This window comes from Camelus bactrianus, chromosome 11, assembly GCF_048773025.1.
Source record: "Camelus bactrianus isolate YW-2024 breed Bactrian camel chromosome 11, ASM4877302v1, whole genome shotgun sequence".
Classification (NCBI taxonomy): Eukaryota; Metazoa; Chordata; class Mammalia; order Artiodactyla; family Camelidae; genus Camelus; species Camelus bactrianus.
In genome coordinates this window covers 67,944,309-67,965,669 of record NC_133549.1, presented here as the reverse complement: position 1 = coordinate 67,965,669, position 21,361 = coordinate 67,944,309, and the positions used below count along the sequence as shown (strand labels likewise).

At 50.7% G+C, this 21,361-nt stretch overlaps 1 long non-coding RNA gene across 1 annotated transcript in view; it reads left to right on the top strand.

Annotated features, from left to right (window-relative positions):
* Nucleotides 1-564: 564 nt before the first annotated feature.
* The window catches only part of LOC123619180 (uncharacterized), a 51,346-nt gene continuing 30,549 nt past the window's right edge, over nt 565-21,361 (top strand). Inside the window, exons 1-3 of the long non-coding RNA XR_006727718.2 lie at nt 565-1,984; nt 7,675-7,868; nt 14,672-14,738. This is a non-coding gene — a long non-coding RNA (uncharacterized LOC123619180). The remainder of the gene's footprint in view (nt 1,985-7,674; nt 7,869-14,671; nt 14,739-21,361) is intronic.

Below are 21,361 nucleotides of genomic sequence, written 5' to 3'. Positions count from 1 at the left end.
CTTGGACACCAGCCTGGGGTGACCAGACTATGCCAAGCCTCTGACTGGGGGCTGCCTTCTTCTGTCTAACCTCCTCATCCTGAGCCCCCACCCATAAACACAGAATGCACTGTGCCCTCCCTCAGGGTTACCACCTTTACTCCCTATAACAGCCCAGTGAAGGAAATGTCACGACTCCTACATGACAGAAAAGGCAGGCAGATCACAGGAATTAGGAAACTCTGGTGGTCACAGAGCTGGGAGAAGCAGAGCCTGGACCCAGGGCTGGCCTCTCAGAGGAAGGCGCAGGCTGGGTCCCCCACCCCAGCTGTTGGATGTTGGGGAGGGGCAGGAATGCCTCTGCCCTCCCAGGCTCCTCACGCTTTCCCCGGACTCGCCCTGTTGCCACTTGCTGGATTGCACGTAAAACCTAGACCTTGCGTCAGCCATCGTGCCCTGGCTCCAGTAAGAGCCTCTTTCTGTTTTTCTGGGCTTTCCCCACTGTTATCTGAGTCATCCTCTGCGGGTCCCAGAAGACTGGGGAGGGGAGGCCCTTATCCCTAGAGTACAGATGGAGAGACTGAGGCGGGACGTGACTTACTCCCATGAGTCAGGGGCCCGAGCTGGCAGCAGTCCAGGCTGAGAGGCCACAGGTGTAGCTGGCAGGGCCTGGGATGCCACACACTCAGTTAAGGAGTTTTTAATACCATGTAGTAGGCACAAATATCAAGAAACTTGTGTTGAGTGAATGGATGAATGTTGCAGGCTCCAGGCGAAGAGATGAAGGGAATTGCAGAAAAGAGAAATATGATATAGGAAAGAAAAAACAATCCAGGAGCCCATTCTGGCCCCTGCCACAGACTCCCTGAGCCCAACTGGGGCTTGTAGCCCAGTTTTCTCCCTCTATAAAAATCATCATGATTATTGTCTATTGGGTGACTAGTGAGGGTTAATACTTTACAGCCACTATCTTATTTTTTGTTTGTGGGGAAGAGAGATTATTAGGTTTACTTACTTATTTTATTTTTAGAGGAGGTACTGGGGATTGAACCCAGAACCTTGTGTATGCTAAGCATGAGCTATACCCACCACCCTTATCTTACTTACTACAACCCAATGAGATCGGTAAGTACTATCATCATTCTCATCCAACAGATGACTTATCTGAGGCTCAGAAGGGTTAAACAACTTCCCCAAGGACACACAGCTCAATGCTTGTTACAACAGGCATGGGACAACAAATCTAGGGGCTGACTTAGAATAATTCTCCAAATCCAGCGGGGCAAATGCGCCCTGGCGCGTGCGGCGCCCACGTGGAGCTGCCCAGGTGTGTCTGCGGGTTGGCACCAGGAACTCGTGTGTCTGTCAGCGCAGTGCGGGGGTGAAGGGATGAGCGCAGAACAGAACGCCAATGGCCCAGGGATAATGAGCCCGGGCGGCAGCGGGGATCAGGGCAAGCCTGCCCGGGCCGTGTGCCCGCGCGTGCCCACCCGTGTGCGGGCGCCCCTGTGCCCAGCCAGGCAAGGCGCAGAGGACCTCTAGGGCGGCATCCTCCCTCGAACCCCTCCCTCACAGGGGGCAAGAAGAGCGCGAAGGGAGGGGTGGGAGGTAGGTGCTGTGGGCGGGTCCCGCCAGCTGGCCGCCCCCGCCTCCCTGCTCCCGCCCGGGACGGGCCCAGCCGCACGTTGGCCGCGATTGCGCCATCGGCCGCTGCCGCTTGCACGCTCCTGCACGTGGCGCACACAGCACATCCGGCGCGCAGGGCGGGTCCCCACCCAACCCCGCCGGGCTGCCCCCGGCCCAGCCCCCTTCTCCTCGCCCCCGCACCCCCTGGCCCAACCCCCTCCTCCTCCCCCAGCCCCTACCCCCAGCGAACACCGGGACCAGACTGAGTCCCCAGCAGCCCAGTCAGCCGGCGGCGGCGGCGGCCGGAGCTTCGTCCCAGACACCTTTGATGGCTGCCCTTTGCTCTGTCTGGTCTGAGAGGACAAATGAGGGAAATTGAGTAAGCCAGCTCAACAAGGCAGGAAGCTCCTGTCCGCTGTGTTACGCATGATTTTTCAGCAACTTTTTGAGGGGGAGGAGGGGTAAGGGGGGTAGGCACAGAGGGTGCGGAGTGGGGGAGGGGCCGAAAGATTTTTCTGGTAAAAATGACTGGAACTCCTGTAGTCCTCCGGGGCTGAGAGCATCCTCCGGGCTAAGCCCAGTGGAACACTCGTAGGTGTTCCACAGATTCTTGTTAAAAGGCGTTTCCTCACCCTCCTGTCACAAAGTGGAAGGAGTGGCTGCCAGAAAAAATCCGCAGATGAAAGGGGGCGGGTTTGGGGCTGGAGCTGAAGGCTGGCATTTAGGGCCTTAGGTTCTGACTTTGGCATGGGTTTGCTGCTTCACTTGAGTGAGTGCCTTGATCTCTCTGGGCCACATTTCTGTGGGGGACTCAGTAATGAGGTAACCTGCCCAGCCCTGAAGCTTAGGACAGGCTTTGAACTCCCAGCAGGCAGGAAAAGAAACCTTCCATAGAAAGCAGAGATTTCCTCTCGAACATTAATATTCTCCTGGGTGTTTCCAGGTGGGAGCCTGCAGTATTCTGTGTCTAGACTCTGACATGAAGGCTCTCTTGCCTATTGAATCATGTCCAAATGCCTTGGCTTGGTATTGGAGGCTTTCTCACGTGGATTCCACCCTGCCTGTCTAGCTGCACCCCCAATATGTCCCTATACTGTAGCCTTAGGAGGAGTCTTAGATTTTCCCAAACATATCACACACACTGTGTTCAGCCATCTCTGCCCTTGCGTATGCTGTTCCGTCTGCCCAGAATGCTCTTCCCTACACTCCTCAAACGATTGGCACCTCCGAGAAGCCTTTTCCAAGTGCTCAGTAGAGCAGGGGCCCTGGTATTCCCTCTCAAAATAACCTCCCTTCTTAGCTTTTATTGCATCTGGGGATAAGAATTTTGTCTCTCCACTGGACTGAAAGGTCTTTGAGGGAGAGACCATGTCCATTTTCATCTTCGTATACCAGACACATAGTAAGAATGTAATAAATATTTATGGAAAGGAAGAAAGGAAGGATGATTGATGAGCAAAAACATTGAGGAAAGTCTAAATGTCTACTAGTAAGGGACTGCTATTGTAAATGATGGTACAGCCTTCATAAAGTGGAATACGCTGCAGCCATTAGACCAGTACATACCCACATGAAAAAGTGTTCCTGGTGCCTTAAGAAGTGAGGAAAGTTGTTCCCATTCTAATTTAACAAATTAGAGATATTTATATAGATAAAGGCATAGATATGTCTGTAAACATAAGAAAAAGTCAAGACAGCATATGTCAACCTAAATTTCCCTGAGGAGCAGGATACAGTCATAGTCATGCATGGTTCATTACATATGTAAAACCTAGCTTAGACATCATCTCTTCTGGAAGTGTCATCTCATCCTGCCCTTGTGGCACTGCCTCTGAGCACGCAGCCTGGTGCTTCAAAGCAAGGCCTGATGCACCTTCCTGAGAGTCCAGTCCAGGGGCCATGGGTGTGTGCAGGCCGTGGGACAGAAGACAGCAGCTCCTCTGGGTGTGTGAGTTTGTCTTCACATGCAGGTGACAGCAGAGCTGATGAGGACGATGCCAATAGCAGGACTGACACTAGGCAGTCTGTTCCCACCTCCCAAGTGACATTGCTGCAGGTGGCCTTGGGGTATCAGCAGAGCCCAAATGTGACAGGAAGCCTGGCCTTCATGCAAGGCTGTGCCCAGATGGCTCGGTTCCAGATTCAGGACAGTCAGCCTCAGCCACAGGAGACACACAGGGCAGCTTTTCACTGCCCTCGGGCTGCCTCGGAGTAGAGAAGGATCAGCTGCAACTTGGTGGAAGCAAAAGGCCTCTTGCCAGCCTGCCCACTTGTCCCTGTCTGTCTCACAACGGCTCCCTTGAGGCCTGGAACAACACAGTCAGACCAACTGGGCCAGGGGAGAGGAAGGAAAAGCGGCCCAGGGCTCAGGGTCAGATGTCTGAGCATCTCTTCCCACGGGGGCCTCTCATTATGTTCGTCAGGAAACGGAAGACTGCAAACCTTTGCCTTCATTTTGTTTCCCATCTCACCCCGGTCTGTCTTCCCCTGCGTGTCTCAGAACAGATTCCCCAGCTGGAAAACCCTGGGGTAGTTCAGGGGTGGACCCTCCATCTGGAGTCACCTGGTTTCCAGGGGCTTCAGGTCCACGCCTACCAGCCTTCTGGCCCTGGACAGCTGGCTTTGCCCCTCTGTGCCTCAGTTTCCCTAGTAAGTTAGGTAATGCCTGGCAGGTGTTTAGAAGGGAGTCTCATACATGTAAGTGTATCTGTTATCTGTATGTGTTAGTTATTATCTGTACGGCTGGGGCAATAACACTACCTGCTCCACCGAGCTGTCGTGAGGATTAAATTAGATAATGAATGTCAGGTGCTCAATGGCTTAAGCGTTTACTTGTTTTACTAAAGATAGTCCAATGGGAGTACAGATCTTGGTCCCTGAGATGCAGGGGAATTAACATGGTAGCTGCTGGCGGCTTCCTGGGGACGGCGTGCGGGGCCTTACGCGGCCCAGGCAGCCACGTTGGTTCAAGGGTGTTACCGTGCTGGGTGTTGCTGAGCTGTCTGCTTGGTCAAATACCTGCTCCCTCAAACCCATTTAAACCAGCTCTGTCTGGCCTGGCTTTCCCAACACACCATCCTGGCAGCTGTCACAGGCCTAGAGCACTGGGCAAAGTGTCAGGCCTGCTGCAAAATATGTTGGAACTTTATCTGACCCTTGGCTTCCTTCCCAACCAGAAATACATTGGCTGAAACTTGCAGCCAAGCTCGAGTAAGGCTGGGGGCTGGAGGAGGAAGGCTGTCCTGAATCACAGACCAGTTAGTCCCCCTGCCCCCTCCATCCTTGTGGGTCCCCCCTCTTATTTGCACAGTTCTACCAATTAATGCTGCCCCTAGTTATGAAGCAGTTTTTAAAGCCCGAGGCTTAAGCCTGAGCCCTGGATTTGCAGAGAAGGGAGAGAAAGAGCACCATTCCCCCTAAACTCAGGAAAGTTCACTGCAGAACTTTCCTCCTTTCCTTCTTGCAGTGTTGATTTGTGGCAGACTTTTGAGGCCAGGACGGTTCGATTGTCTGGGCCACCATCTGGAACTCCCCAGAAAGTGTCTGTGAGGACGGCAGTGCTGGCAACCACACCAGGCTGGCACCTGGCCAACTTCGGAGGGGACATTGCTCAGTCTGGGAGTCTCCACCCCAGTCAAAGACAAGCCTCCCTCCCCACCTGGCTCCCTTTGGTGAATCCTGCCGGAGGTCCCAAACAATTGTAGCAGGTCCCAGGCCACACAGGTCTTCCTGCAGGTACATTGTCTTAGAATAAAAGGAATTCCAGCAGCACTCCACCCCAAGCATGCAGTTGTGCATTCCTAGAGCTAGCTTGCTAGTGGGAAAAAACAAAGAAAAGAAACATCAATGTGTGTGGCCAGAAGAGTTCTAGATGTTAGCTTAATTTTCGAGAGCTTCACAATTTCCCATTACACAGATCGTATTGTCAAGACCCTAAGCCTCACAGACTTGGAATTCATTAGATTCAGAATTTTTGAAAAATCAGCCTTCGATTTTAAATATGGACTGGATATGAGACGGTATTATGGAACGATTGTTGGTTTTCTCAGATGTGAGAATCCCAGTGTGATTGTGCAGGAGAACAATCTGTTCCTAGGAAATTCATGTTGAAATATTTGGAGGTGAAACATCATGATGCCTGCAGCTTCTTTTCAAGTGGTTCACCAAAGAAACTTGATACAGATACAGCAGATGTGGCACAAGGGTTAACAATTGCAACTTTTCTCTATTTGAAGAGTTTCCCCTCAAAAAACGTAAAGGAAACATTTAAATAAAATAAGCTATTCACATGGAAAACAAGACACCATGGAATTCAACCTGCTCTAGCTGGATTTCACCCTGTCTCCGAGAATGGAAATAGTAGAAACAAGATGGTGTCCAGGATTGCAGAGTTGAGCTAACCAAAGAGAACTAATTATTTTTAAAGAGTTTATTAAGTACTTGTCTGGAAACAGTACTGATCGTTACAGATCCTTTTAGTTCATGGCCAGGAGAGGATGCGTCTTGGAAACTGGGAGATTCCAGTCCTTTTAGATTATTGGCACCAGATTTAACACAAGTCAAGAAACACATTTTGAAGACTTACTATGAGCATAGCTCTGAAGTTGTTTTCCCCCTGCCTATAAACTGATATTGAATACGAAATAGCCACAATTTTTTTTTCCTTTTTTTTTAAATGGAGGTACTGGGGATTGAACCCAGGACCTCATGCTTGCTGAGCATGTGCTCTACCACTGAGCTATACCCACCTCCCCCCACGCAAGATAGCCAGTTTTTTTCTGTGGTTGTTATGTTATGAAATATGCCCCCCCCCAAAGCTCATGTATCTTAACCCTCACTAACTTGGAATGTAACCTTATTCAGGAATAGGGTCATTGCAGATGTCTTTAGTTAAGGTGAGGTCAATAGGGTGGACCCTATCCAATCTGAATGGTGTCCTTATAAAAGGGAAATTTGGACGCACAGAGCAAGCCACATACACAAAGGGAGACCATCATGTGAAGATAAAGGCAGGGATTAGAGTGATACTTCCACAAACCAAAGAAGCCAAGATTGTGGGCGGACCATCAGAAGCTAGGAGAAGCATGGGCTAGTCTGCCTCACAGCCTTCAGAAGGAATCAACCGTACTGACACCTTTATTCTGGACTTCTAGCCTCCAGAACTATGAGACTATACATTTCTGTTGTTCAGGCCCCCAGTGTGTGGTAATTTGTTATGACATCCCTAGACAACGAACACAGTGGTGAAATGAACATACCATAACATTTTTGTGTTCACCATTTTTAAAATGTACAGTTCACTGACATTCAGACACTCACATTGTTGGGCCACCATTTTTTACGTGTAGCTAGGGAAAAACCCAAGACTGTGGGAAAGTTGGAAGACCTAGTTCCATATCTGCTTCTGCTTAGTGGAGTGACCTGTTTCCTCATGTGTGCAGTGAAGAGACAGGGCAGATGACTTCCGGCTCTGATGCTGTCCTTGCCCAAGCGTGGAGAAGTGAGAATAGCAATAGTGGCATACAACTTATTGAGCAGTTATTTTCTACGACCATGCTAAGGGCTTCCCAAGGATTATCTCTTTTGATAATCACAATAACTTGATCAGGGAGGTATCATGAGTCCCATTTTACAGATGAGGAAATTGAGCCTCCAAAATTAAGTACTCAAGTTTGGCAGTCCTGGGGTTTGAATGAAGGTCTTAACGACTGTGCATACTGCCTTCTAGATCTTTTGGCCACACTGGCCTGGGAGGAAATTAAAAGCACGTGATACTGATTGGGTTGAAACACATTTTATGTTTATGCTAGGTCAGCCAGCGGCCCTGGAGCCCGCATTGCACGTGTGTTCACACCACTAACCCAGCTCTCTCATGTCCCCGTGTTCTGGGGAGGGATTCTGTAGTGTTGGAGAATTCAAAATTCAAACCTGATCTTCCAGGTCATTCTGAAGGTATATTAATGGAGGTAGAAAAATAAAACATTATATTTGACAGCTTATTAGCTTTATTTATAAATTTTGAATATCTAGACATGTGGTGGATGGATTTCTATTTGTGCTCTTGCCCAGTGACCCACAGGACAGAGGCAGCCAGCCGGTTTACCATGGTTCCCCTGAGCCTACAGATCTCTGATGGCTCCCAGTGGTGGCTGCAGCTTGAAAGTCACTCGGAGTAGAAGGGAGGAGCCACCACTTCTGAGCGTGGGCGAGGCCAGGATCCTCCCTCCAGCAATTTTACCTGTTTCCACCACGGGACAAGGAAGGTAAGCTGCTATAGGGTGTGGAGAAGTCCAGCTCACCGAGTGGCCCAACGTGATGCTCCACCCACCACAGAACCTTCTTCTCTGTAATGTACACCCACCTGCTCAGCCTAGATTTCCCTCAGTTCTCAAATCATACTAGTTTTCTATCCCTCTGCACACACCTCTCTGTTTCCCAGAATAGTAAAGTCTAGAGCAGGAGGCTAGAGCTGGCCAAGAAGGAAGGACAGGGTTGATGAGACAAGACAGAAAGGGTCCTAGAGAAGATGACAGGGTGGAGGGGAACACGAGGAGAGGGCCAGGGACACTTAGTCTCTGGGGGAGGAGAGAGAGCAGGAGGAGATGGGTAAATAGGAGGGCTCAGCACGTAGGGCGGGCCTGCGAGGAAGAACAGCTCTGTCTGCTAGAAACGCCGTTGGGAGGACAGGGGCAGGGGATCAGCTCAGCGAGGCCCCCCAGATGTGGTGGAGATGGGCCACTGCAGCCCCACAGCAGAGCTGACGTGGAAACACTGACACTGGTTTGAGGATTGGATGAGGAGATGAGGGAAGGTGGAAAGTGGCTAAGCATGCCAAGGTTTGGCTGTTGGCCCGTCGAGTCCCTTCCTTCCACAGCGCCCTGCAGCTGTGGCCAGGATGGACAGGCTTCCAAGGACAATGGTAACCTGCTCCAACGCGCCTCACCGTAGGCCTCTGGGTCTGGCTGGCGGTTGTTAAACCTATTTCACCAGCAAGGACATGAGAAGCGGACAGGGGCTGTGCCTCGCTCAAGGTCACACAGCCAGGAAGGTGTGAATGTGAGGTGAGCCCAATATCTGGGCATGGGAAAGGAAAACCAACGGCTAGACTCCAGAGAGGATACACAGAGCTCGTCACCACCACCAGAGCTTGCAGTGATTGAGCACTGACTGGATGCCTGCTCTCTCGCCCAGCCCTCTGAGCCTATGGGAAAAGCCCTATAAGGTAATTATTATCCCCAGTCTACACATGAGGTGTCTGATGCTCAGAGAGGTTAAATCATTACCCAAGGTCACACAGTAGCAAGGGAATTGACAGCCCAGGTCAGAGGGCAGAGTGTGTTGTTGGCTGGCCTGGTCCATGAGTGTGAGCCCCGGCTATGAGTCCACGTGAGAAGAACCCACAGGGAACGCGTGTGCGGGATGGAGGGCCTGGTTCCAAGCAGCGGGGAACAGCTGTGTTGGCAGTGAGGATGTGTGTGAGCACAGCTTTGACAGCGGCAAACAGCGCGTGGGAGTTTGTTGACGGCAGGGCGTGGGATGGCAGCGCCGTGGCCATGTGTGTTTCTGCTGGCAGAGGAATGTTCTGGTCTGTGTTGATAAACAACAGTTTGGGCAGGCACAAGGCTGAAGCAGGGACATAAGAGATGCACTCGGGTGGGGGGCTGATGAAGGCGGGAGGAGGAGTGGCGCGCCCAGGGGTGATGGTGGCCCAAGCCTGCAGCTCCCAGAACGCGGGGCCAGCAAGGTGGCGGCTGTTGTTTTCTCGGCCGACCTCACTGGGTGTACACTCTGGGTGTGGATCCCTCTCTGAACCACCTGATGCCCATAAACATGAGAGACAGGAGTGAGGACACGCTGGGAGGAAGAGTGTTCTTCCTGGGATGTGCATGGTGCAGATGGAGGTTTAATCAACAGCTGAGGCCAGTGCAGACACAGCATGACTTCCGTGGCCAGGCAGATTCCTCAAAAGTCAGCTTCTTGGAAGAGGTGGCAACCCTGAGACCATCCAAGTCATGACTGTAATTGGAGCCCCTGCATCTCACCCTCGCCTCCTGGCGGACACAGGTGTGAGCCTGCAAGCCAGGGCGTCTCAGCCTGGGAGTCACCACAGGAGAGACTTCCTGGGGCTCGGCCCCCACCCCTCACTCCCATAGCAGGTCCTCGCATCAGAGTGCCCCCTCCGCCGGCTCCCTCTCCATTAGCTGAGCTGTGTGCTACCTCCAAGACCCTGTGTGTCCCTCACCTCCTCCTGGATGCTTTCCAAACCACCCTGGGAGGGCGTTAGAGCTGCTTCCTTCAGAATTCCAGCTGTGCCTAATGCCAGGGCTCCTCCCGAGGGCCTCCCCATGTGCATGTCACCTGAACGTCTGCACTGGACTGGGCAGAAACGGGGAGCTATGAAGACCCCTGAAGACTCAGTAGTTGCCCTCAGGGATCTTCCTGTTCAGCTGGGCTGTACAGAGGGCAAAACACAAATGAGGGTGTGCTCAGGCTGAGTGAGGGCACACAGTAGATTTGGTGGGAGACCAACAAGAGAGCCACCCCTCCTGATCTGGGGCTGAGACAGGTAGCACGAGGGAGCAAGGGGGCGGCCCTGCCCAGTTAGTTTGGCTCCTCCAGTTCAGGGATCTTCTGAAGCCAGCACGTGGTATCTGCTAAATCAGTGTCTGTGGTTTCTTGACTAAAAGCCTCCCAACCACCCTCTGACATCCTTGTTTGGGAGCTGGAGGCGCCCCCTGTGCCCTGCCCTCCAAGGGGCTGGAGGAAGGAAGCCTTGGCCTGGTGGTGCTGGGGGAGGGGGTGGGCGCTGCTCCTTGTTCTGCCAGCTGGTGCCTTCCTGCCCAGGGCCTGTTACTCCCCAGGGTCGGTGATCGTGTGCCCGACTCGCTGCTGTGTCCCAGCACCCCTTGTCCACCAGAGTTCGCGCCTCCTGATCACCCCAAAGGCCCGGGCCAAAGAGAAACACCTGAGACTGAGGCCCCCGCCAGATAATCACAGACACATTCACCCTCCTTGTCTAGACTGACCTCTGGCAGAAGTTCAGCACAACCAGGCAGGCCCCTTGGTTCTCCTCAGGGGGCCCTAGCAGGAGACAGACCTGCTTTCCTCCGTACACCCACTGGAGTTATTCTTGGCTTTTATATTTTAACAAGACCAACCTTACCACCCCACACGGTGACTGGCTGGCTGCCTCTGTCTTTCCATTTAAACAAAGTCGGAAGGGCCCTCGCCCCCAGTCACCTTCCCCACTGGCCGTGGAGGAGTCTGAAGTTGCACTATTAGCCCTGTCTTCAGGAGACCTCATAAAATTATGATCCGTGTGCATTTAAAAATGGTTAAAATGATGAGTTTTATGTTATGTGTATTGTACCACGGGAAAAAAATGTGGAAGGATGTGCTCCAAAATGTCAACAGCACTGTTTTCTTTTTATTTATTTATTTGTTTGTTTGTTTAACACCTTTATTGTGGTATGATTCCCCTACGGTAAACTACACATATTTCAGATGTACAATTTGGTGAATGTTGATAGATGTATACACAGTGAAACCACCACCACAATCAAGATGGCTAACATTTCTATCACTCCCCAGGAGGTGGAAACTCTGAATTTCCAGTTTATTCTTTCCCACCCTCTTTACCCCCTGATAAACATAAGTTTAACAGCACTATTTTCTAGATGAGAGAAATTTGGATAATTTTACTTTCACTTTTATACTTTTCTATATTTGATTTTTTTTTAACAACTGGGCATATATTATTTGTCTAATTAGAAAGGAAGATAATACCCTTTTTGTTTTGAGGGATAAACACTTTGACTTTCCAAAAAATATATATATATAATTCATCCCCTGGAGAGGCAACGCCTTAAGTCAGTATGTGTCTAAATTTTGGGGTCAGGGAGGTTTTGTTTTTTTTTGTTTGTTTTGTTTCAGATCAGGGAGTTTTGAAAAGGATCCCCTGGAGAGGAGTGAAGAAATGCAGGTTCCCTGGCCCAGGCTGCCAAGCAGGCCCAGCGATTCTGAGGGCAGCCAGGTCTTGGGCTCCCAGCCTTGGAGACATGCTCCGGGAGCTGGCAGAGCCGTGGAAAGGGAAGGGGGTGAGCGAACACCCTGCCACCTTGACCTGCGGTTGCCAACACTCCCTCCCAGGACTGAGGGCCAACACAGGGTGTTCCCAGTTCCTTTAAGTTGGAGCCTCCACATACCTTTCCTTGTATGATAGATGCTTTGGAGAAACGGCAAGGATGGCCACCCTGATGGCAGGCTGCACCCAATCTCTGGGGTTGGATGAGGCCCGAGATGTCACTCAGTCCGTTCTCCTGCCTCCAGGCTGCACTGGCATGATCTCAGCTGGGCAAGGCTTTATCTTGTTTTGAGGACTTGGGAAGCTGGGCATTCCACGCCCTTCCTCGGTCAGTCATTCTTGCATCTAAACATTTCTAACCAGGAAGTCCTTCCTCATGTCTAATCCAAACTGTCTATGCCATGAGTTTCCATCCCGTGGCTCTTGTGGGTCTGGCTGGAGACAGGATGCCTCTTGCTCCCCTGTCTTCTCCTTGGTCGTGAACCATCAGAGCCTTGAATCAGGACCAAAAGTTCTAACTGTCTGTGTGACCCTAAGCAAGTCACTACTAGTCTTAGAGCTTCAGTTTCCTCATCTGTAAAATGGGGCCAATGATGTCCACGGTGCAGGAATTAAGAGGATTGAATGAGATGTGAATGTAAATGCATGGAAGAGGCATACAGCTTGCTATTAACCTGAGGCTATGATTAGTATTCATAACTAATAACCATCCATCCTGGCTGAACCATTGTATAAAATCATTTCCCCTGTGGTGGTCCACAAGGTAATTTTAGGTGATATGAGAACAAGTATTTTAAATTAAAATTTAATGTATGTTAGAAAAAAAATAAAACTAGCACATCAAATCCAGGATTTCACAAATATTATTGCTTAGAACAAGGACAAGTCAAAACAATAGGAATGACAACTTACTGTTTTAAAGAAAACTATTGAGTAAATAAGACTCCAGGTAGCACAAGGTTAGGGCAGAGATCATACAGGTGGTTTGAGAAATGCTGGCTGAAAGGAGACAGCAAAGTGGGGAGAGGAGGCTGGTTGTTAAGAGTGGGCTAGAGTGGCTGAGTCAGGGGTGGGCTAAGAAGGGATGTCCCAGAGGACGGGAGAGGACACCTGTTGAGAGGCTATTGAGCCGCCTGCCCACAGATGCAGCCCTCTCTGGGTTCTGGAACAGTCTGTTCCACCCAGAGCTGGGTTGTTTAGGCCTCTCTCTAGGCATCAGGGACATAGAGTGAGTGAAAGAGGCCCCTGCCCTTCAGAAGCTCCCAGCCCGGCCAGGGAGACCCACCTCTAGTGGCCATCCCTGCTATGATGGGGCTGGGTCTGAGTCTCAGGGGGTTTGCGGGAACTAGTTCCCTCATCCTGGGGGTCCTCAGCCTCCCAGGAACAGGCGATCTATTGAATGAGGGCATCGTCTCCCTGTGTCCCCCCCCTGGGAAGAGGCTCCAGGCCGATGTACAGTACAGTTTACCCTCCATCCCCCAGGCCCAGGACTGAGCATTGTAATGCCTCCCCTCCTCTCAAACCCTGGAGTCTGTAGACAGGCTCTCTGGAGTCTGAGAAGTCTCCATGAGACTTTAAAATATTTGTTTTCATTTTGGAATAATCTAAAAAATCAATATAAACATATTCTGCATCATCTGGATGTTTGGCTTACAGCCGATTATGTGATCACAAAATTTTAGTGTCTACATTTACACTGATGTTTACGGAAAGCAGTTAACTTTTTTTTTTTTAATTTAAGTAGAAGCTACATACAGAAAAATGCACAAAGCTTAAGTATAGAGCTGGATGAATTTTTACAAAGAGAACACATTTGTGAAACCAATACTCAGATCAAGAAACACGATATTATTACTGTCCCCCAGAGGATTAAGACCTTCCACACCCCTAGAGGTATCCTGTCAGTATCTTTGAACTTGATATAACTGGGTCTTATAGAATGACTCTGGTGCCTGGCCTCTTTCTCTCAACACAACACCAGTGTTATCCATCCATGTGGTTGGCATGTAGCCATAGTTGACCGTGGTTAATTTCTAACCCAGCCCTTCTCAAAGTGGGATCCTCAGAAGTGGTTCTGAGGGTTCTATGAATCCATCATTTGGAGAAAAGCAAATGTGGGTACTGGCTGGTTCAGAAGGGGAAAGAAAGCACCCAACTGTGGGGCACGCAGTCCTGTCCTGGGCATTCGCTCCACAGCCCAGGTTCCACCACAGTCCTGCCCTGACTTGCGTTTTCCCCAGGGCACCAGGTCTTTGCAGACATTATTCCCTTTGCACCCTCCTCTTGCTTGTCTGCCGGGCAAAGGCCTATGTGTCTTGTGGCCTCTGAAAGGCTGCCTCCTCTGTGAGGTCTCTCCAGCTTCCCTGGGCAGACTCAGGCACCCTTTCTCTTGTGATGCCACTGTGCTTTGTCCATGTTGTCCCTGAGCAATTATCACACTCGGCAGTTATGGCAGGTCTGTCTCCCCATTAGACTGTGGGCCTTGTGAGGCCAGGACCATGGAGGAATACTGGACTCATTCTCAGAGTGACCAAGGAGGGAGTCTTGCTGCCTCTACCTGCTGCCGGTCCAGAGCCACCAGAGGCAGGGGCAGGGTTCCCTGTTCTGGCTCACCTGCCTCGTTAAACATGGGGTTCAGTTGGCCCCAGCATCCCTGTATCATCAGTAAGGGTGGACAATGTCAGAGCTGTGGCATGGGGCTTCCTTGGACCAGCCACACACCAAGGAGTTAAAGGCCTGGAGAGCCCTGCTTGGGCCCAATGCCAGGCCCCAGGGCCCAAGGGTGAGTACTTTACCAGGCAGGTATCAGTTTTCTTATCTGTGAAATGGGGACAATGAACTTGGTCACCTTCCTCTTTCCTGGGAAGAGTATGAGGTTAATGAATGCCCAAGACCGGACATGACTATACCTACAACAGAGTGCAAGCTGCCTGGAGGCAAGGGAATGGCCTTGGTGACCCTTGGTTCTCTCTTCCTGCCTAGAACTAAAGCACTGTGAGACCTACAATTCAGCTGCACCTGCTCATCTTGGCTCCCATCCCTGCCCTGGGTGAGTCTTGGCTTGGAAGCCCTAATCTACTTGCTAAGCACCTACCCAACTCATTCCCACCTGAATTTGCCCAGCAACGTGCCCTGCCCCTGTGGTGCTACCTCCACTCCAATATAGTAAATTGGGTTTCACTGTCCCTTTTAACAGAACCCTATTCGTAGTGCCCCTCCTTCAGGCAGTCTTCTATCGATGTTGTACACACTGGCTCATCTATGCTGTTAGCATTTGTGAAGGGTTTTGGGTCCTAGTTGTCCCCCAGCTTTGATTCCCACTCTATCCTGAGGTGGAACTAGGGCCCACAGAGTGTGACCTGTCTGGTCCTTGGAAGGATGGAGGTGGGGACATGAAATACAGCTTCCTGTTGCCTTGACAACCAAAAGTACCCCTATGAGCTTCTTCATTGGCCATTGAGGTCGAGGGCCCGCCTCCACCATCAGAAGGCACCAGCCCGAGGCAGACAGGGAGAGACCCCTGTAAGGAGATTTAGAGGGGGTGATGCATCTTGCTTCCCATCCCACAGGGAGACCCATGGGCATGTGATCCCACTTCTCACGGCCATACTGGCTACAGTGGAGCTGTGTCCTAGAGTTACTGGTGGGTGGGGGTGGAGGTAGGGGAGCATCACACAGGACGTTTCCTCAGGCAAGGCTGAATCAATGCAGAGCTGGGTGAATGGACTCAAAGGACCCAGAAGAAAACAGTTTTTCTTTCCAACAATTCAGGTGGGGGAGGTCTGGCTCCGTGGGGCTGTAGTTGGGAGGTGCCCGAGGGCTGCCAGGCAGAGGAGAAGACACTGTAAGGCTGGGAAGGAGGCTGAGGAGGAAAAGTATTAGGGAAGTGGGTGGGGAGGATCCCACTAGCAAAAGAGGGTGAAGTTCCTGAAGGTAGACGTTTGAGCTTGGAGTCACATAAGACCCAGTTCGAATCCTCGCTCTGCCCTCTCCAGCACACAGGTGCCTTCCTCTCTGTTTGGGAGGAGGGATTGAACACCCATGATTTTGTGCTGATCCTTGTGCTGAACAGCCTAGGAGTTCCCCCCACCACCCATAATGCCCTCAAAATCACCCTGAAATAGGCGGGTACCATTTTACAGATGAGGAAACTGAGGCTTAAGGAGGCTAGATGGGAAAAGCCCAACGTGAGCTCAATTCCCAGACGTGAGAATGATCTGGCCGGCTTGGCGGTTATCTGGAGGGAAGTGGGAGGTGCTGTTCCCACCCCTACTCCCCAGGCATCCTGGCCTGCCCGGAAGGAAGGGTCGTGCCAAGCTGTGAGGCTTGCGTGGTTTCCTTTAGCAAAACTGCGTCAGACTCCCTCTGGGGGGTAAACCGCCGCTAACTGGTGACAGCACCTTAACTACACGAGAAAGGGGAAACCAAGAAAGTTCTCTGTGCAGGAGACAGCAGGTCCAAGATAGAGCCACCCTCAGGGAAGGAGGAAGAGTGTTTCTAACTCCTTTTTACCCTTTCAAACTTGCCTAGCATTACTAGTGGAAGCCCTGGTTTAACAATAACAGACCCATTTTATTTAGCCTAGTAACTGGGACTGAGACCTGGCAAGGAGCTGCCGCACGGTGGTACAGCACTGATGTGCTTCAAGGCAGGGGCTGAGCCGTCAGTTTGGGGGCTGGATATAGATTAAATTGGACCTAATCTCTGAGCCTCACATTCTTCATCTGCAAAATGGGCTTGATTAGATTGTGAAGACTGGGAAAAAGAATCATGACACCCACCTGAGCTTTCTTTGTGCCACCTGTGATCTGGATGGATAAAGCAGTCCTCCCTGCAGAGTGGAGTGCCCCCCACCACCTCACGCCCAGAGTTTCCTGGGACCCCTCAGAGTTACAGGTATAGGCTTTTTCCCAGATACCTTTGTAGTTCATCTCCTAGGGCCAGAATTGTTAACAAACACAGAGCACCTAAAAGTTGATGTTTTTTGAATGCCTAACATAGGTCATGTCAGGCTCTATGTTAAGTGTTGGACCCTCATCAACTCTTTTAATTATCCCAGAACAACCCTTCCTTTCTCCTGAAAAATGCTATTATTGTCATCCCCTTTTTGCAGATGAGGAAACTGAAATTTATAGAGAGGTTAAAAAAGTTCACCATGTGAATTTCAGACTCTTTCTGATGTTAATGACAAAAAACCCTGACTCAAACTGGTTTATGCTAAGAGAGGAATTTACTGGCTCAGGAAACTGAACAATCCAGGCATGGGTTGACCTGGAAACTCAAAAACATAAAGACTGAATCTTTCCACTCTGCTATGAAGGGTCATCTGCAGCCTCAGGTTCATATCACCCCCAATTCTATTTCAGTAGAAACGAGGGTCTCTTCTTGGTAATTGCGACCCAAGTTCCAGGATTTACTCTAATTAGACAATTAGGAGTTGTGGGACCACTGATAAAAGGCACTGTCCAGGAAGGTTCTGTGCTGACTGGTGGGTGTGGTCACAGGCCCCATGCATGTAGCCCCACCTGTTCCAATGGGCTGAAAAGGAAGGAGGGAGGAATGTTTCTTCAAAGAAGGATGGGAAGAGATGGGGAATGGGTGCCAGCAGCTCCCTCTCCCTGTGTCCTGCACACTGAGGTCACAAGGTCACACAACTGAAAAGAAGTAGAGCCTGGATTGAGCCCTGGCAGTCTGACTCCAGACCCCCTGTCCTGAACACCTCTACACCCTCTGCTATGGGTGCCAGCCTGGTACTAAGTTCCTAGTAGAGAAAACAGAGGTGGAGGATGGGGCCTCCACTCCAGGAGGGAGCCACCCCTTCCTCATTGGTCACAGGTCAGTCCTCATCACATCTGGTGCCCATCCCCACCTCTGGCCTTAGTTCCTGTTCTCATAGCTGGACCCCAGCTGTTGCCCGCCATGCTGCAGATGGCCCTCCATGTTTAGCCATAGTTATGCACTGTCCTAGGGTCTAGTTGTTCCCTGTTTCTCCAAGCAGAGAGGAGGTTCCTCCGGGACTGGGACTGTGTTCTCCCTTCTCCTGTGTGGGGTACCCCTCTTGGACCCAGCAGGATTTGTGCAGCAGGCAGCAACTGTGATTTTGAGGGACCCTAGAAAGGCCCTTCTCTACCCTCTGTTTACTTCCTCTACTTTAAAAAATTCCATCCTTAGAGGGGGTTTCACTCCTTTAATCCCTGTTAAGATTCCAATTCCTCTGAGCAGAGGGGGCATAGTAGGTCTTATCACCCATTCACACTTCAGTGAGAAGTAGTTCACAGAATCCTTCCTGAGGGCAGGCTTTGTTATCGTGGCCCCTATTTTTTTGAGGGCCTACTGTGCACTCTCCACTGATTCAAGAGCTTCTCATACATTATCTCACTTAAATCTCACAACTCTGTGAGGCGAGTGCTGTTATTATCCTTGTTTTATGGATAAGGAAGCCGAGGTCCAGAGAGGTTAAGGATCTTGCCCAAGGTCTGCACGCAGTGGTGCAGGAATTTGAATGTAGGAAATCTAGTCCCAGAGCCTACACTGCCTATCATTCTACCAAGATAATCCCTAACACTCTTTAGCTTACAAATATATTCAGTGTATTCATACACATCTCTTGGACCTCCCTACTGAATTCAGAGGGTAGTTGGTACAGTCATTATCTTTTCATAGAGGAGAATGTTGAGGAGGCTAAGTTCAGTCAAGTGGTGATTTAGACTCAGCTGTCCCATTCTCAGATCAGCTCTCCTTCCAGGTCACCATTCAGCATACAGTGAGAGGAGCCTTGAAGGTGGCCCCCAAGTGAGAGAGGGAGGATGAGGTGGGCACAGAAGCTGAGAGGTACCAAATCAGAGCTGCTCCTTCCTCTCCTTTTCCTTTTCTTCCTCCCCTTTTCCTTTTCTTCCTCTGTCCTTCTCTTCCTTCCTCCTTTCTTCCACTTATTCCTTCATCCAACTGAGCACCTACCAAGTGTGAGGGCTGTGGATAAGCAGTGGCCAAAACAAGTGTCCCTTGTGTCCTTACAGGGCTGACAATCTGAGAAGCAAACAAACCAACAAAAAAAACCACTTGCTATTTATTGAGTGTTGATGGTGAGCTGGGCCCTGGGCTAAGTGCTATATACGCACCGTCCTCACAGCCCTCTTTTTCAGGTTGGAGACTGGGACTTCGGAAGGGCCAAGAGTGTTATGTCATTTAATATGAGTCCAGTTTGACTCCAGCATCTCCCCACTAGGCTGGACTGCCTCCCTCTTGGGGTGTAGTGAGGATCCAGTGAATATTTTTGGAGTGATGAACATACACACACACACACGCTCTGTGACCCCAGCACCCAGCACCAGAGGCAGCCAGCTCTGCTGTCTCCTGCACCCTCCCTACTCCCATGAACCAGACCCCATCCCATACAGGAAGCTGAGTGGGGCAAGGCCATCTCCCAAGGCAGGGACAGGCTGGCACACTGCAGGACCTCTGGACTGAAACTCCCAGGGAAATGGAATGAGAGTGATCTAACCAGAGGTCCTGGAAGGATAAACCAGGGCCTTAGGGGCTGGGGGTGGGGAGCAGGGAGAGCTCAACTCTTCTCCTTGGGCAGCCTTTCTTCATGGCTTCCTTGTGCCTCAGTTTCCTCTTCTGCAAGTTGACCTGCTCACAAACTGTGTCTGAAGTGTTATCCATCAGAAACGTCCTAGAACCAGCTGGATGCTTCATCCTCCCTGCTTTCTGATCTGGTTCTCCCAGGCATTTTAGGGATTTCGTTTCCCACTTTAAAGATGTGGAAACAAGGCTCAGAGAGGCTGACCCCCAGCCACATAACGAGTGTTAGAAATGCGAAGAAAACCCACCCAGTTCTTGAGTCTAACGTCCCAGCAAGTATCTACTAAGCCTCCACCAAGATAGACTTGTCCTAACGCTAAAAGCACCGATTCCAGTAGGGGGTGGCAGACAAGGGAGAAAATGCGGAAAATGTTAGCAGAATAAGGTGACAAGAGCAAGAGACCTTTGGCGGGCAGAGGACAGAGGTCGGCTCAGGGCTCTCTCAGCTCCTGCACTTGGGAGAAGCCAGCAGAGCAAAGGTTTGGGGGCTGGGAAAGTGCAGTGGGGAGAGCTGGGGCCTGAGGCGGGTATTCTTTGCTCAAGCGGAGTTCTGACTGGGAGAGGGAGTTGCAGCTGCCTCGCCCTCCAAAATACCCAGACGGAGCCCCTCTTCCTGCCACCCTGAGGCAGTGCCTAGAGTTTCCGCTCCACCAGTTTCCTTGTCTTGGGTAGTTTCCAGCCCCACCTGCTTTCTTGGAGCTCAGTTCATCCATCAGTCCTGCCGGGCATGTACCAGTGTCACTCTGAGTAACTCCAGGGACCCAGGGTGACTTCATCTGTTCCTGATTCAGTTTGACTCACACTCCCCATTTCTGGAAGGTGGCTCTTGGCCATTCTTACCCCACCACTCACGCTCAGGCACCCAGGGCCTGTGGGAGTGGCGTATCCTCCTCCCCACTCCGGATGGTTAACCAGGGCTGTGTCATGCAGGGCAAGTGGGGTTCCCTGTGGAGGGAACCCTCATCCACCCAGATTAACTCACTCCCTCTACAGCTCACTTGGGACATCTCCTTTCCAGTGATCACAAACATGATCTAGTCTTACTTTCCTATTTTTGACAGGAAAAGGACATTATCTAGGAAGACTAGTTATGTTAATTGGTCATTTACTCTGAGCTGGGCACTCTGTAGGCGTCACCCGAATCTCACAGCATTTCATTACTGGTCTTCAGTTTCTGGATAAGGAAGCTGAAGTTCAGAGCACAGACTTGACTTGTCTGAGTTCACACTGCAACGAACTGGCCCAGCTGGGCTTGGAACCCAGGTGTACTTGACTCCAGAGTTGTATAGCCAGGGCCCTCACCTTACCACCCCTCTCCAGTGGACCATAGGTCGGGGGGCAAAGGGGGTGATCATTCTGCCCCACCAGCCTCAGCCTGCTCAGGTCTAGTCCCACACCTGCCCCAGGATCCCCTGGGGTTGAAGGGGATAGAAGCGCTGAGAGGAGGCTGACCATGTGCTCAGCCAAGGGGTCTGAGGGCTATCACCTCCGTGGTGGGAAGAAGCCCAGGCCTACAGAAAACTCACTGGAGGCCCAGCCCTTGTGAGTGAGCCAACCTCTGCAGCTTGGTGGGAGTCACGGCTGGTCACTCCATCTCATTTTTAGGTGGGCCCAGGCCTGCCACTTCAGCTGACCCCCTTTCCCTCCCACAGCTGGTCCCTTCTGCTCCATATCCCTCCCCTGGGTCTCTCCCACCCAGTACAGTGGCCACCAGCCACATGTGGCTCTTGGGCACTTGAAGTGTGACTAGTGCAGCTGAGGAACTGAGTTACCATTTTATTTAACTTTAATCGATTTACATTTAAGCTTTAAAACTGATACTCAATGCAGTTATCAGAAACATCGAAGTATGTGTAGAACAACTTGAATAGCCAGGGCCCCCATCTGACCACCCCGCTCCGGCAGATCTACCTTTTAAACTGCAGATTTTATGAAATCTAAGCATGGATCATTTTCTGACAAAAATTTAGCAAGTATTTTAAGTGTAAACGAGGCACCAAATTTTTAAGACTTAGTAAAATAAAATTTTAAAATATGTCATTCATGTTTTTATATTGATTATGTATTGAAATAATTTTTAATGTATCA